Raw genomic sequence first — 16,503 nt, 5'->3', positions numbered from 1 at the left:
AAATGATTTTGATGATTACAGAAAATATGCCACTCACTGCTGTCCATGAGTGGTCACTGGTGCTACTAAACAAAAGTATCATTTTTAAAATCGCTTGCTGCTACTTATTAGGCCCATTTTGCCCTTTAAAGTAGGGTATGTATGAAATCCTACTTTAATGTTAATATACCTTGTGATTATCTATACAAAGTACAAGTCGATATTTTGAAACATTTAGCTCGCAATCACAAGATGCATCTGTGTTAATGACTTTCTCTGTTTACAATGAATACATAAGAATTTTAGAGTTTAGAGCGCAGGGTTTTACTAACATCAGGTTCACGAGAGTGAGAAAGTTCTGTTTGAACAGGAGAGTGATGAACTATAAAATTGAGCAAAAGTTTTAACATGTATTCACTTGAATGTCCCAGCAAAAATAGTAATCTCTCATGCCTGGACAACCTCTGTGTAGAACCACATAGCATCCCCTTGAAGAGTTCTTAGTTGTAGTAATCAAGAAAAACTGTTGTGGCATTAGGCAAGCCTACAGCCTAATCCTGGTCAGGCTAGTCAGGGCGCTGACTGGATAATCTTCTGCAACTATTTGAACTGCTTGAAAATTCTGCGAGCCAGACAGAAAGAAGTGTCTCAATGAAGCGCATGCGTGAAGACCTGAGATGTATTCCCAAAAGATATGCAAAAAGAAATTCACATATGGTAACACCCATTTGTAATGCGAATGGTAGGGAAGCAGAAACAGAGCCCAGGAGTTGGCTGGACTGGCCAGCCTAGCCCAGCTTGTGAGCTCCAGATGCAGACACCCTGGCCCAGATGGTGACTGTAAAATGACCTTCAAGGTTGACATCTGGCCTCTAAAATGCACATTTCCATATGTGTCCGTGCACACACCCTCATAAACATACATTTAGTCACACATAAAAACGAACAAACTCACGCACACAACACACACACACACATACACACACACACACACACACACACACACACACACACACACACATATTCCATAAGCCTCAGTTTCTGCATACATAAAACATGATCATGAGTCTCTCTTTAGGACCATTCATTTCAGGGAGATGAAATGAAACTACATGATCAATGTAGTTTAACCTTTAAATGTCCACCCCCTAAAAAACTAATTAATGTAGTGAGAACCATTATATACAATTATTTCGAACTAGAATCATTCATATGGTTTTAAGTCAAAGACTGCCTCTCAAATACTAGCTACCCTGGTTAAAATCATGGCAGACAAGTAGTAGAAGCTAGCATCATTCACACAAATGTTACTTAAGTCAAACATCATTTGGGGAATGCTCAGCGTTCTGAAACACACTTCACTTACTAGGTAGAAAATGTGTGTGATAACCCCTTTGTAATCGAATGGTAGGAATTTGTGACTTTACTCATCTATTTCTGTTTTCAGGAATTTGTAACTTTATTCACTTATGTCTTTTCTTGGTTTTTATGAAAGGAATCACTACCTTATAGAATCTGAGCAGGGCAGAGTGCAGAAGCTAGCAGCAAGAGGCACTAACGGCTGGACAGTGCATAGTAGTACTAGTACCTTTGAGAACATGTTGGACAAATGCTCAAGGAATACTCATTTGGAGGCAATTACATTTCCTCTAATTTCATTTTACTTTTTCATGCTGTCATCCCTGCAAGTATAAAAGATCTAATAAGGCTTTCTAAATGGCTGGTGCTGTTAAGTAGTCAAATATTTAGAGGCCAGGGGTCTTTAATCACCTAAGTGCTTTTCTATGAATACTGATGTGACAAAGGTTCATATTTAATTGATTCCAAAGTGACTTTATGCTAAGTAGTGGCTCACAAAAGATTTTGAGAACCTGGTTGCTTCCAATTAAAAAGTATACATCTTCTTCTGAGTCAGAGTTGATAGCAGGTGGGTCAGAGAAAGAGACAAGTTCACTTAGACTCCATGGACAAGAAGTGGTAAACATAATTGAGTCTTTATGTTCCTGTGCAGCCAAAAAAGAGGAGGTAGGAGAGGCGGAGGGATGTCCAATTATTTTCAAAACCTGTCTTCTAATGCTAAATGAATGTTCTTTAAAGACTTCAAAGTGATAAGGACTAGGCTGTTATTGAAATATAGAATTTTGAAAGTCATATACCAATAACACTGGAGTGCCTATGTTTGCCAGTTACTAGTAGTTAAAATTAATCTCTTGTTTCAGTACTGAATGAATCTCAACAGGTCCTGGGTATACATCCAGTCTTGCCACCGGTACATATATATTTCAAATGTCCATAAATATCTCTTCTGTTATTAGACTTCTTTATTATTGGAGTAAATCAAGAACTGTGATAAACAGTAACCTATAAATCATGCTCCTCTCCTATTGACCTCAAGCTCTGTTCTAACTAGAAGCATACTAGAATAGTCTGGAAGGCAAAGGCGTGTAATCAGTAGTTTAAATCAGTAGTCTTATTACCAAATTAACAAAAACCACCAAGAGAATTTGATTTTTAGAAGAATCAAAGCAGCTGGAAAAAGAAGATAAGGGGGCAGGACCAGTGTTGAGGGCCTATTCTCACTGGTCTCTCTGTGAAGTTCAATTAGAGAATGTTCAAAGATGATTTAATTCCACATCTATAAGACAAATAGTACCATTGATGATGTCATTTCCACAGCAAGCACTGTGATGACAGCACATCTTTATTCAGCCAATGGTTCTACAAAATCAGTCTTGTAGGGACATGGCTTACACTAAACAAAGACCCTCCTTTGTGAATCATACAATATTTCATATCAGACCTGTTGTATGTTTTCCATATAATTATCATTTTGGTAATTATAATAAAGGTTAGCAACATGATTAAACAAAACAGAAATGTAAAATTATGTAAATATATACATACACCATATGCATACTGGTATACAGAAAGTTTATTTTCATTGTGCATGCACAGCTAGGAGAGCTAGGAGAATATAATCTTATAAAATTTAAAAAGACAATAAGTCACTGACCAAAAGAGTAGTCAAGTTTCTGAGGATCACTGAAGTGAAGAAAATAATTAACATAATAATTCTAATGAAGAAAAAAGAAAGGGGCAATGGCAGCTTGCTTTTCTGAAACGAACAAATAAAATCATCTTCTTAAGGTAAATGTTTATTCTCAGATAGTCTTTTAAAGATCATTCTTTCAAAGAATCTCATAAACCACATGTAAAAATTCTAAAATGAAATAATTGAAGAATAATGGGAGCCATAATACACAGGCACCAGAGTAGGTGCACATGGCTCTCATTTGTAAAATGAACACCTTAGTATCAGTGATATTAAGACATGGGAAAAGATGTTTACCAATCCTACATCTGATGGAGGGCTAAAATCCAATATATACAAAGAACTCAAGAAGTTAGATTCCAGAGAGCCAAATAACCCTATTAAAAAATGGGATACAGAGCTAAACAAAGAATTCTCAGCTGAGGAATACCGAATGGCTAAGAAGCACCTAAAGAAATGTTCCAACATCTTTAGTCATAAGGGAAATGCAAATCAAAAACAACCCTGTGATTCTACCTCACCCAGTCAGAATGGCTACGATCAAAAATTCGGGTGACAACAGATGCTGGCGAGGATGTGGAGAAAGGGGAACATTCCTCCATTGTTGGTGGGATTGCAGACTGGTACAACCATTCTGGAAATCAGTCTGGAGGTTCCTCAGAAAATCGGACATAGTACTACCTGAGGACCCAGCTATATCACTCCTGGGCATATACCCAAAACATGCTCCAACATATAACAAGGACACATGCTCCACTATGTTCATAGCAACCTTATTTATATTAGCCAGAAGCTGGAAAGAACCCAGATGCCCTTCAACAGAGGAATGGATACAGAAAATGTGGTACATCTACACAAATGGAATATTACTCAGATATCAAAAACAATGACTTTATGAAATTCATAGGTAAATGGATGGAACTGGAAAATATCCTGAGTGAGGTAACCCAATCACTAGAAAACACACATGGTATGCACTCACTGATAAGTGGATAGTAGCCCAAAAGTTCGGATTACCCAAAATACAATCCACAGACCACAGGAAACTCAAGAAGAAGGATGACCAAGGTATAGTTGCTTCAGTCCTTCTTAGAAGGGGGAACAAAAATATTCGTAGGAGGAGATATGGAGACAAAGTTTGGAGCAAAGACTAAAGGAAAGGCTATCCAGACACTGCCCCAACCGGGGGTCCATCACATATACAGCCACCAAACCGACACATATTGCTGATGCTAAGAAATGCATGCTGACACGAGCCTGATATAGCTGTCTCTTGAGAGGCTCTGCCAGAGTCTGACAAATACAAAGGCAGATGCTTGCAGCCAACCATTGAATTGAGCATGGGGTCCCCATTGGAGGAGTTAAAGGACTGAAGTAGCCTAAGTGTTTTGCAACCCCATAAGAACAACATTATCAACCAACCAGAGTTCCCAGGGACTAAACCACCATCCAAAGAGTACACATGGACAGACCCATGGCTACAGCTGCATATGTAGCAGAAGATGGCCTTGTTGAGCATCAATGGGAGATGAAGCCCTTGATCCTACCTAGGCTCAATGCCCCAATGTAGGGGAATGCCAGGGTGGGGAGGTGGGAAAGGGTGGCTGGGTGGGTGGGGAGACACCCTCATAGAAGCAGGGGTAGGGAGGATGGGATTGGGGGTTTATGGACTGGACACCGGGAAAGGGGATAGCATTTGAAATTAAATAAAAAAAATCCAGTTAAAAAAAGAAATCATCCAACAATTTTAAGAAGGAGATTTAGGGTCAGAAGTTTTGTTTCTTTGTCTATCTATCTGTCTGTCTGTCTGTCTGTCTGTCTGTTTGTTTAAGGCCAAAGTTCTATCTTTCAAAGTTACCATTTTGTTATGCTTTTTCCAAGAATGTCAAACTCCTATTCATTGTATTGGTGTCCGATATAAGCTGCAGCCTTCTAACATTGAAAGAGATTCAATGGAGAAACTTATAACCTTCAGTTCACAAATGCATACTTACCTGCTTACCATACAATTTGCCATTAAAAATGGGGATAATCAAATGGACTGATTAGTTTAAGTTGCCTTTTGTTCTTCAGTAAGATTAAGAACACATTGAGAAACACACTGGGGTAAATAATCAGCTCCTAGATTCTCTTCCTTGATCAAAGATTGGGACACATTTATATTTCATACATTTGCGATATTTCTGGGGTCTTTGGGTCTAACCCAGGGATGAGTGATTTTTAAAAATACAGATGTTGTGGTTCTTTCTAAGCATTCTGAGGAAGAACAAGCATCTGTTATTTTTTTCTATAGGATTCTGATATCTAACAACTAGAACCAAAGACTAGAACCTGTCCATATTTTCTCATTGAATCATACTAACTCTTCTCTGGCATGTCAACTTTTCCTTGCATGTATATATCTGAAACACAGCACTCTAGTGTCCTGTACCTCAACGGGCATAATTTATTATTAATATAAGCAATGAAATGGTGATATGGCTCAGTTTATGTTTCTCTAGTATTCCCAAAGCTGTGGGTTTGATTTCAAGCACTGCATAGACCAGACTGGGAAACAGACTTGTAATTCCAGCACTTGAGAGGCAGAGGACTGAAGCTCAGGGATTCTGGACCATCCTTTGCTACATAGAGGAGTTTGAGGTCAACCTGGCAGGCTTGAAACACTATTTCAAACACACACACACACACACACACACACACACACACACACACACAAACACACACACACTCACACAAAGAGAGAGGAATAGGGGAGAGAGACAGACAGAACAACAGAGACACACAGACAGACAACAAGGAGTAAGAAAAATTAATAGTGATTGTTTATGAGAGAAGGCGAATTTGTAAGCAATACCTCAAATCCCCAGGGTTTTGATGTCTTCATAACAGGGTTTGTTTGTTTGTTTGTTTGTTTTTCATCTTCATGAGTGAGTATGGTTGTTTAAAGAACACAGGCACATGTGTAATACCTGGAAGCTAGAGATGATGTAGGAATCATGTCTGGTGATCTTACTCATTGAGTCATGCTCTCTCAATCAAACTTTGTCTGGCTACCACGATGGAATGTAACTTTGCCTGTGGTCTTGCTAGCCCAATTTCTCTGGGAATCTTGTGCTTCTCCTTCTGGGTCTAGGATTACTGTCAGCCACCTCAGAATTTTCAGGCGCTCAGAGGTTCCAAATCCCAGGCCTCGTACACGAGCTGTCAGGTCTTCCACCGCTGAGCTTTCTCTGAAGCTATGGCATATAAACCTTGGAGAATAGTTGCAAGTACATTCCCATCCAGTGCTGAGAAAATGCTAATATTTTAGAGAGATAACACAGCATTATATTTCTATTTATTCATCATCTATAACCATCCAAGGAATGGATGAAGCTGCTCACAGAAGAGCATTTCAAAGAATGAGATAATTTCAGAGAAATTGTAAGTTTATTTCTTTAAGCTAATCTTTTTCATGGAACAAAATTTTGTTTCGCATACAATAGTGTAGAAGTTGACCTGTTAAATGCACAGTTCATGCCAATCTTTATGGAACTCTATTTCTCCTTTTAAGTACATGTCTATGAAAATTGCTATAAAGAAATACATACATTGCTGATTCTACACACACACACACACACACACACACACACACACACACACACACACCAGTGCAAGAGAATACTCAATATTCCACAAAATTTTTATTCAATAAGAAAGGTATAAGAGAGGCATTTGTTTTTCTGAAACAAAATAGGGTACATTTAAATATGTCAATTATTGAAATATCACTGGGTAATATTAAAGAAAGATCAGGAATAATTATCTCAATTTTTAGTAAACCTATGTGTTTATTTCTACAGCTATTGTAACAATTTATTGCAAGCTTAATGGATAGAAAAGAGCACGTGTATGTCTTAGGGGCGGGGAGATGAAGAGATGACTCTGAAGGTAAGCGTACTTGCTGCTCTTTCAGAGTTCGGGAACTTCACTCGCATATCCATAAAACGTTTAACTCCATTTCCAGGAGCTCAGACACCTTTGTCTGGACTCCAAAGCACCAGGCATGCAAGTAATACATATAGATGTAGGCAAAACAGTCTTATAGACCAAATAAAAATAAAGATTAAAAAAGTATGAATGTACAAAAATGTAACAGATCTCATACCCTTCTGGAGGGAGAGAGGCATGCTTCCTAGGAGACTGTAGGCAGGACTCTATCTGTCCCTTTTCCAGCTGTTGTGTGGTCATAGTTACATCATTTGACTCAAACTAAGAATCATAAGCTTAGTCTACAGAAGCAGCAGCATAGCATCTTCAAAGCCCCTCCATCTTCACATAGCTTTCTTCCTCTCACAAGGAAACTGTGATTACATCCAATGTACAACTACATAATCCAAGATAGCAACCCCAGGTGCCCACTCCTCAATTTATCTATATCTACAAAGACCATTTCCCATATCAAGCAGCATTTACTGTTTGTAATAGCCTCAGAGAGACTTTAATCCACAATAGAAAAGTCTTTTTTTAAAATCGCCCCATTTTTTTTTTAGCCAAAGCAAACATCTTTATTCACTGAGACATCTTGCCAGCCCCCATTGATATTTTCTCATTTATTTTTTTATTAGTTAATTTCCTTTATTTTTTTATATTTTTTTTATTATTATTAACTTGAGTATTTCTTATATACATTTCGAGTGTTATTCCCTTTCCGGTTTCCGGGCAAACATCCCCTCCCCTCCCCTTCCTTATGGGTGTTCCCCTCCCAACCCTCCCCCTTGCTTCCCTCTCCCCAACAGTCTAGTTCACTGGGGTTCACTCTTTAGCAGGACCCAGGGCTTCCCCTTCCACTGGTGCTCTTACTAGGATATTCATTGCTACCTATGAGGTCAGAGTCCAGGGTCAGTCCATGTATAGTCTTTGGGTAGTGGCTTAGTCCCTGGAAGCTCTGGTTGGTTGGCATTGCTGTACATATGGGGTCTCGAGCTCCTTCAAGCTCTTCCAGTTCTTTCTCTGATTCCTTCAACAGGGGTCCTGTTCTCAGTTCAGTGGTTTGCTGCTGGCATCGCCTCTGTATTTGCTGTATTCTGGCTGTGTCTCTCAGGAGCGATATGCATTCACATTTTGATCATCCGTCTTGAGTTTCATTTGTTCTAGGCATCTAGGGTAATTCAAGCATTTGGGCTAATAGCCACTTATCAATGAGTACATACCATGTATGTCTTTCTGTGATTAGGTTAGCTCACTCAGGATGATATTTTCCAGTTCAACCATTTGCCTACAAATTTCCTTAAAGTCATTGTTTTTTTGATAGCTGAGTAATATTCCATTGTGTGGTGTACCACATTTTCTGTATCCATTCCTCTGTTGAAGGGCATCTGGGTTCTTTCCAGCTTCTGGCTATTATAAATAAGGCTGTGATGAACATAGTGGAGCACGTGTCTTTTTTATATGTTGGGGCATCTTTTGGGTATATGCCCAGGAGAGGTATAGCTGGATCCTCAGGCAGTTCAATGTCTAATTTTCTGAGGAACCTCCAGACTGATTTCCAGAATGGTTGTAGCAGTCTACAACCCCACCAACAATGGAGAAGTGTTCCCCTTTCTCCACATCCTCGCCAGCATTTGCTGTCACCTGAGTTTTTGATCTTAGCCATTCTCACTGGTGTGAGGTGAAATCTCAGGGTTGTTTTGATTTGCATTTCCCTTATGACTAACGATGTTGAACACTTCTTTAGGTGTTTCTCGGCCATTCGGTATTCCTCAGCTGTGAATTCTTTGTTTAGCTCTGAACCCCAGTTTTTAATAGGGTGATTTGTCTCCCTGCTGTCTAACTTCTTGAGTTCTTTGTATATTTTGGATATAAGCCCTCTATCTGTTGTAGGATTGGTAAAGATCTTTTCCCAATCTGTTGGTTGCCGTTTTGTCCTAACCACAGTGTCCTTTGCCTTACAGAAGGTTTGCAGTTTTATGAGATCCCATTTGTCGATTCTTGATCGTAGAGCATAAGCCATTGGTGTTTTGTTCAGGAAATTTTTTCCAGTGCCCATGTGTTCCAAATGCTTCCCTAGTTTTTCTTCTATTAGTTTGAGTGTATCTGGTTTGATGTGGAGGTCCTTTATCCACTTGGACTTAAGCTTTGTACAGGGTGATAAGCATGGATCGATCTGCATTCTTATACATGTTGACCTCCAGTTGAACCAGCACCATTTGCTGAAAATGCTATCTTTTTTCCATTGGATGGTTTTGGCTCCTTTGTCAAAAATCAAGTGCCCATAGGTGTGTGGGTTCATTTCTGGGTCTTCAATTCTGTTCCATTGGTCTATCTGTCTGTCTCTGTACCAATACCATGCAGTTTTTATCACTATTGCTCTGTAACACTGCTTGAGTTCTGGGATAGTGATTCCCCCTGAAGTCCTTTTATTGTTGAGGATAGTTTTAGCTATCCTGGGTTTTTTGTTATTCCAGATGAATTTGCAAATTGTTCTGTCTAACTCTTTGAAGAATTGGATTGGTATTTTGATGGGGATTGCATTGAATCTGTAGATCGCTTTTGGTAGAATGGCCATTTTTACTATATTAATCCTGCCAATCCATGAGCATGGGAGATCTTTCCATCTTCTGAGATCTTCTTCAATTTCTTTCTTCAGAGTCTTGAAGTTCTTATTGTACAGATCTTTCCCTTGCTTGGTTAAAGTCACACCGAGGTACTTTATATTATTTGGATCTATTATGAAGGGTGTCATTTCCCTAATTTCTTTCTCGGCCTGTTTCTCTTTTGTGTAGAGGAAGGCTACTGATTTATTTGAGTTAATTTTATACCCAGCCACTTTGCTGAAGTTGTTTATCAGCTTTAGTAGTTCTCTGGTGGAACTTTTGGGATCACTTAAATATACTATCATATCATCTGCAAATAGGATATTTTGACTTCTTCTTTTCGATCTGTATCCCTTGACCTCCTTTTTGTTGTCTGATTGCTCTGGCTAGAACTTCAAGAACTATATTGAATAAGTAGGGAGAGAGGGCAGCCTTGTCTAGTCCCTGATTTTTAGTGGGATTGCTTCAAGTTTCTCTCCATTTAGTTTAATGTTAGCAACTGGTTTGCTGTTGTATATGGCTTTTACTATGTTTAGGTATGGGCCTTGAATTCCTATTCTTTTCCAGGTCTTTTATCATGAAGGGGTGTTGAATTTTGTCAAATGCTTTCTCAGCATCTAATGAAATGATCATGTGGTTTTGCTCTTTCAGTTTGTTTATATAATGGATCCGTTGATGGTTTTCCATTATATTAAACCATCCCCCTGCATGCCTGGGATGAAGCCTACTTGATCATGGTGGATGATTGTTTTGATGTGCTCTTGGATTCGGTTTGCCAGAATTTTATTGAGTACTTTTGCATCGATATTCATAAGGGAAATTGGTCTGAAGTTCTCTTTCTTTGTTGGGTCTTTGTGTGGTTTAGGTATAAGAGTAATTGTGGCTTCATAGAAGGAATTTGGTAGTGCTCCATCTGTTTCAATTTTGTGGAATAGTTTGGATAATATTGGTATGAGGTCTTCTATGAAGGTCTGATAGAATTCTGCACTAACCCCGTCTGGACCTGGGCTCTTTTTGGTTGGGAGACCTTTAATGACTTCTTCTATTTCCTTAGGAGTTATGGGGTTGTTTAACTGGTTTATCTGTTCCTGATTTAACTTCGGTACCTGGTATCTGTCTAGGAAATTGTCCATTTCCTGCAGATTTTCAAGTTTTGTTGAATATAGGCTTTTATAGTAAGATCTGATGATTTTTTGAATTTCCTCTGAATCTGTAGTTATGTCTCCCTTTTCATTTCTGATTTTGTTAATTTGGACACACTCTCTGTGTCCTCTCGTTAGTCTGGCTAAGGGTTTATCTATCTTGTTGATTTTCTCAAAGAACCAACTTTTGGTTCTGTTGATTCTTTCTATGGTCCTTTTTGTTTCTACTTGGTTGATTTCGGCTCTGAGTTTGATTATTTCCTGCCTTCTACTCCTCCTGGGTGTATTTGCTTCTTTTTGTTCTAGAGCTTTTAGGTGTGCTGTCAAGCTGCTGACATATGCTCTTTCCTGTTTCTTTCTACAGGCACTCAGCGCTATGAGTTTTCCTCTTAGCACAGCTTTCATTGTGTCCCATAAGTTTGGGTATGTTGTACCTTCATTTTCATTAAATTCTAAAAAGTTTTTAATTTCTTTCTTTATTTCTTCCTTGACCAGGTTATCATTGAGTAGAGCATTGTTCAATTTCCACGTATATGTGGGCATTCTTCCCTTATTGTTATTGAAGACCAGTTTTAGACCGTGGTGGTCTGATAGCATGCATGGGATTATTTCTATCTTTCTGTACCTGTTGAGGCCCGTTTTTTGACCAATTATATGGTCAATTTTGGAGAAAGTCCCATGAGGAGCTGAGAAGAAGGTATATCCTTTTACTTTAGGATAGAATGTTCTATAAATATCCGTTAAGTCCATTTGGCTCATGACTTCTCTTAGTCTGTCTACATCTCTGTTTAATTTCTGTTTCCATAATCTGTCCATTGATGAGAGTGGGGTGTTGAAATCCCCACTATTATTGTGTGAGGTGCAATGTGTGTTTTGAGCTTTAGTAAGGTTTCTTTTACGTATGTAGGTGCCCTTATATTTTGGGGCATAGATATTTAGGATTGAGAGTTCATCTTGGTGGATTTTTCCTTTGATGAATATGAAGTGTCCTTCCTTATCTTTTTTGATGACTTTTAGTTGAAAATTGATTTTATCTGATATTAGAATGGCTACTCCAGCTTGCTTCTTCTGACCATTTGCTTGGAAAGTTGTTTTCCAGCCTTTCACTCTGAGGTAGTGTCTGTCTTTGTCTCTGAGGTGTGTTTCCTGTAGGCAGCAGAATGCAGGGTCCTCGTTGCATATCCAGTTTGTTAATCTATGTCTTTTTATTGGAGAGTTGAGGCCATTGATGTTGAGAGATATTAAGGAATAGTGATTATTGCTTCCGGTTGTATTCATATTTGGATGTGAGGTTATGTTTGTGTGCTTTTCTTCTCTTTGTTTTGTTGCCAAGACGATTATTTTCTTGCTTCTTCTAGGGTATAGCTTGCCTCCTTATGTTGGGCTTTACCATTTATTATCCTTTGTAGTGCTGGATTTGTAGAAAGATATTGTGTAAATTTGGTTTTGTCATGGAATATCTTGGTTTCTCCATCTATGTTGATTGAGAGTTTTGCAGGATACAGTAACCTGGGCTGGCATTTGTGTTCTCTTAGGGTCTGTATGACATCAGTCCAGGATCTTCTGGCCTTCATAGTTTCTGGCGAAAAGTCTGGTGTGATTCTGATAGGTCTGCCTTTATATGTTACTTGGCCTTTTTCCCTTACTGCTTTTAATATTCTTTCTTTATTTTGTGCGTTTGCTGTTTTGACTATTATGTGACGGGAGGTGTTTCTTTTCTGGTCCAATCTATTTGGAGTTCTGTAGGCTTTTGTATGCCTATGGGTATCTCTTTTTTAGGTTAGGAAGTTTTCTTCTATGATTTTGTTGAAGATATTTACTGGTCCTTTGAGCTGGGAGTCTTCACTCTCTTCTATACCTATTATCCTTAGGTTTGATCTTCTCATTGAGTCCTGGATTTCCTGTATGTTTTGGACCAGTAGCTTTTTCCGCTTTTTACATTATCTTTGACAGTTGAGTCAATGATTTCTATGGAATCTTCTGCTCCTGAGATTCTCTCTTCCATCTCTTGTATTCTGTTGGTGAAGCTTGTATCTACAGCTCCTTGTCTCTTCTTTTGGTTTTCTATATCCAGGGTTATTTCCATGTGTTCTTTCTTGATTGCTTCTATTTCCATTTTTAATTCCTTCAACTGTTTGATTGTGTTTTCCCGGAATTCTTTCAGGGATTTTTGTGTCTCCTCCCTATGGGCTTCTACTTGTTTATTTATGTTTTCCTGGAATTCTTTCAGGATTTTTGTGTCTCCTCTCTATGGGCTTCTACTTGTTTATTTATGTTTTTCCTGGAATTCTTTCAGGCATTTTTATGATTCCTCTCTGTAGGCTTCTACTTGTTCTCTAAGGAGTTCTTCACGTCTTTCTTGAAGTCCTCTAGCATCATGGTCAAATATGATTTTGAATCTAGATCTTGCTTTTCTGGTGTGTTTGGATATTCCATGTTTGTTTTGATGGGAGAATTGGGCTCCGATGGTGCCAGGTAGTCTTGGTTTCTGTTGCTTGGGTTCCTGTGCTTGCCTCTCGCCATCAGATTATCTCTAGTGTTACTTTGTTCTGCTATTTCTGACAGTGGCTAAACTGTCCTATAAGCCTGTGTGTCAGGAGTGCTGTAGACCTGTTTTCCTGTTTTCTTTCTGCCAGTTATGGGGACAGAGTGTTCTGCTTTCGGGCGTGTAGTTTTTCCTCTCTACAGGTCTTCAGCTGTTCCTGTGGACCTGTGTCTTGAGTTCACCAGGCAGGTCACTTGCAGCAGAAAAGTTGGTCTTTGTTTCTGTGGACCCGAGGCTCAAGTTCGCTCTCGGGGTGCTGCCCACCGGGCTCTCAAGGGGGCAGCAACCAGGAAGATCTCTTGCCCGCCTTCTTCCGGGAGGTTCCGTGCACCAGGGTTCCAGATATCTTTTGTTGTTTTCCTCTGGGATCAGTACTGTGTGCAGCGTGCAGTCTCTTCTGGTTTCCCAGGCGTGTCCGCCTCTCTGAAGGTTTAGCTCTCCCTCCCACGGGATTTGGGTGCAGAGAACTGTTTATCCGGTCAGTCCCTTCAGGTGAGGTGTCTCAGACGCGGTGGACCTGCTGCTCCTGGGCCCTCCTCTACGGGTACCCAGAGGCCGTTAACAGTTTCCTCCTGGGCCAGGGATGTGGGCAGGGGTGGGCAGCGTTGGTGGTCTCCTCCGCTCTGCTGCCTCAGGAGTGCCCGCCCGACCAGGCGGCGAGAACTCCCCTCCAGGGGGCCTGGGAGCAGAGAGCTGCTGAGGGCAGGGATCCGCCGGCCCCGGAGTCTGGCCAAAAAAAATCGCCTCATTTTTAAGCTTATGATTCCATTTCCTGCTTTGTATCTTAAAGAAACAACCAAATACATAAATAGAAATGTAAGTACAAATTTTCTCAACAATGCTTCCAAAATTAGTTCTAAAGTTGAAGGTACCACATAAAACATAAGTGATTTTAAAGGACAGTTTGAACCATGTGACAAGGAATAAATAAGCATGTACATGTCATTTTAGTGACAGGGGAATATCCTAGTAACAAACTAGATTACTAGCAAGAGAGATTTCAAGTTCAGACATGGACATATTCAAAATGAAATCTATTACATGCAGTTCTCAAATATCCCTGTTCAGATTATTCATGGACAAGTGAACTTAACTGATGGTAAAAAATTAAATACCAATGGTGATCTTGGCCACAAAGAGACCAAGGCTAGTAAAAGGGGATAACAGAGGCATGGGGAGAGTTTTCTGATAGGGATAGTCTTGAAGTCTCTAACACAGCAACATTGGACATGAGATAGGAAGGGAGGATGGGAGGGAGGGGGACTACAGAAAGAATGAATGGAGAAATGGAGGGGTGTAGGCTGGGAGGGAGGAAGGAGGAAGGAAGGAGGGAGGAAGGGAAGGAGGGAAGGAGAGAAGGAGGGAAGGAGGGAGGAAGGAAACAGCTATTAGGAGACCAGATTACCAAACGTGTCACCTTTACTCCCTATCTCTAAGCTCTCTTTATTTACCACTAATGTTGATCATAGAATCTCTCCCATATCACAATAGCAACAGACAGGCTATTTTTCTTTGTAAAGTGTACACAAAGAACACTGTTGTCATACCTCTAAAAGAAGGTTCACTTATTCAGTGTCTGATGGCTATATGAAAAAGTTCTCAGATGCAACAATATGCATGAAATTACATAGAAATTCAAGAAAGAAGTTTGCAATGGTGCCATTAAAAGCTTGCTTCAAATTACAAGGCTCCATTAAATCAATTGTAACATTCCTGTTATTACCACATTATACAATATAATGAAGATAATAAATACCTGGCATTTTCAGAGTTTCTTCCACCTAAATATTCCCATAGAGCTCAATCAACTTTATGTGCAAATTGATTATGAGCTGTCTGCAGGTGAGGCAGAGCAGGCAGCATAAGCCACACTAACAAGGGGCTTTGCTCTGCTCTCCTTGGCTCTTTTTATCTATGCTTGCTAATTGGGGCAACACGAGCCAAATGCTTTTCGAAATAATGAACATGGAAGATAATTCTAAGAAGCCTCTTAATAGTCAAGCAAAAGGACTTGCAAAGTAGAATAATTTGATATTTTAGTTATCGTCATTTGCATTTTAATGAGGAGGACATTTTAACAAGAAAAGGCCAGTTTTATGACTCACCTGGGTGTGAGGGAATACGCAGAAACTTTCTATACATCAGGCTGAGAATTGGTGCACACACACACACACACACACACACACACACACACACACTCAGATCTCCTAACACTTTCACTCATAATGACAACCAGATGTACACATTCTCAGACCTTCATGGTTTTTCCAAGTGTAGAGTCCAATTCTCACCTTCTAATTTTAATTAAATAGTGCATTAACTCCAATCACACTCAAGCCTTCCTAATACTACCAGCAATTACTTGGTAGCTGGGAGTACATTGTCCTTGTGGAATCTACTGCTTAAGTGTGCCTCTGGTTTTGTTCAATTTTAATTCATACAAATTTAAATTTAAATCCGAAGCACAGTTGTATGACTGAGAATGCTAATAAGTGACTGTGATGAGTTTCAGTTTTTTACAATAAATTATGGATAATCTAAATATAAGTGATATATTTTTCTTTTGGCATGACATGTGTGTGGTTATGTGAATGTATGTTTACATTTGCAAATGCACTTGTGAACATGTGTATGTATATGCCTGTCCATATGGAGGACAAATGTTGACATAGTGTGTCATCCACAATTGTACCCCATTTTAAATATTGAGGCAGAGTATCATACTTGAATCCAGAGAACGTCAATGTGGATATTCTAGCTATCTGGCTTGATCTTGGCACCTCCTGTCTCTGCTTCCAAGCACCTGGACTAGAGGGCAGGACCAATAGTCCTGCCCCATACATACATTCCTCTAAGTGTTTGGGTTCTCACCTCGGGATCCAATGGTAAAGGCTTTACCACTCTCCATCTCTCCAGGCTACCAACCATATATTTATAATAAAAATTTGGTACAAAATTTAAGATGTACAGAAGTGAAGTAACACACACACAAACACACACACACACACACACACACACACTTAATCTGAAAGAATTACTGAGAAAAAAGAAAAATAGGTTGACAGTTTTATATTGATTACAAATTGAAACGATGTCTTAGACATGTTGAGAAAGACAATATGAATTATGAATTAACCATTGGACTTGGTTGGCAGTGTGGCTACTAGAAAATTTGTTACCTATACATCTCACCACACTTTGGGAGGTTCC

This window comes from Rattus rattus, chromosome 7, assembly GCF_011064425.1.
Source record: "Rattus rattus isolate New Zealand chromosome 7, Rrattus_CSIRO_v1, whole genome shotgun sequence".
Classification (NCBI taxonomy): Eukaryota; Metazoa; Chordata; class Mammalia; order Rodentia; family Muridae; genus Rattus; species Rattus rattus.
The sequence above is the reverse complement of the archived record's forward strand: the minus strand, read 5'-3'. Positions refer to the sequence as shown.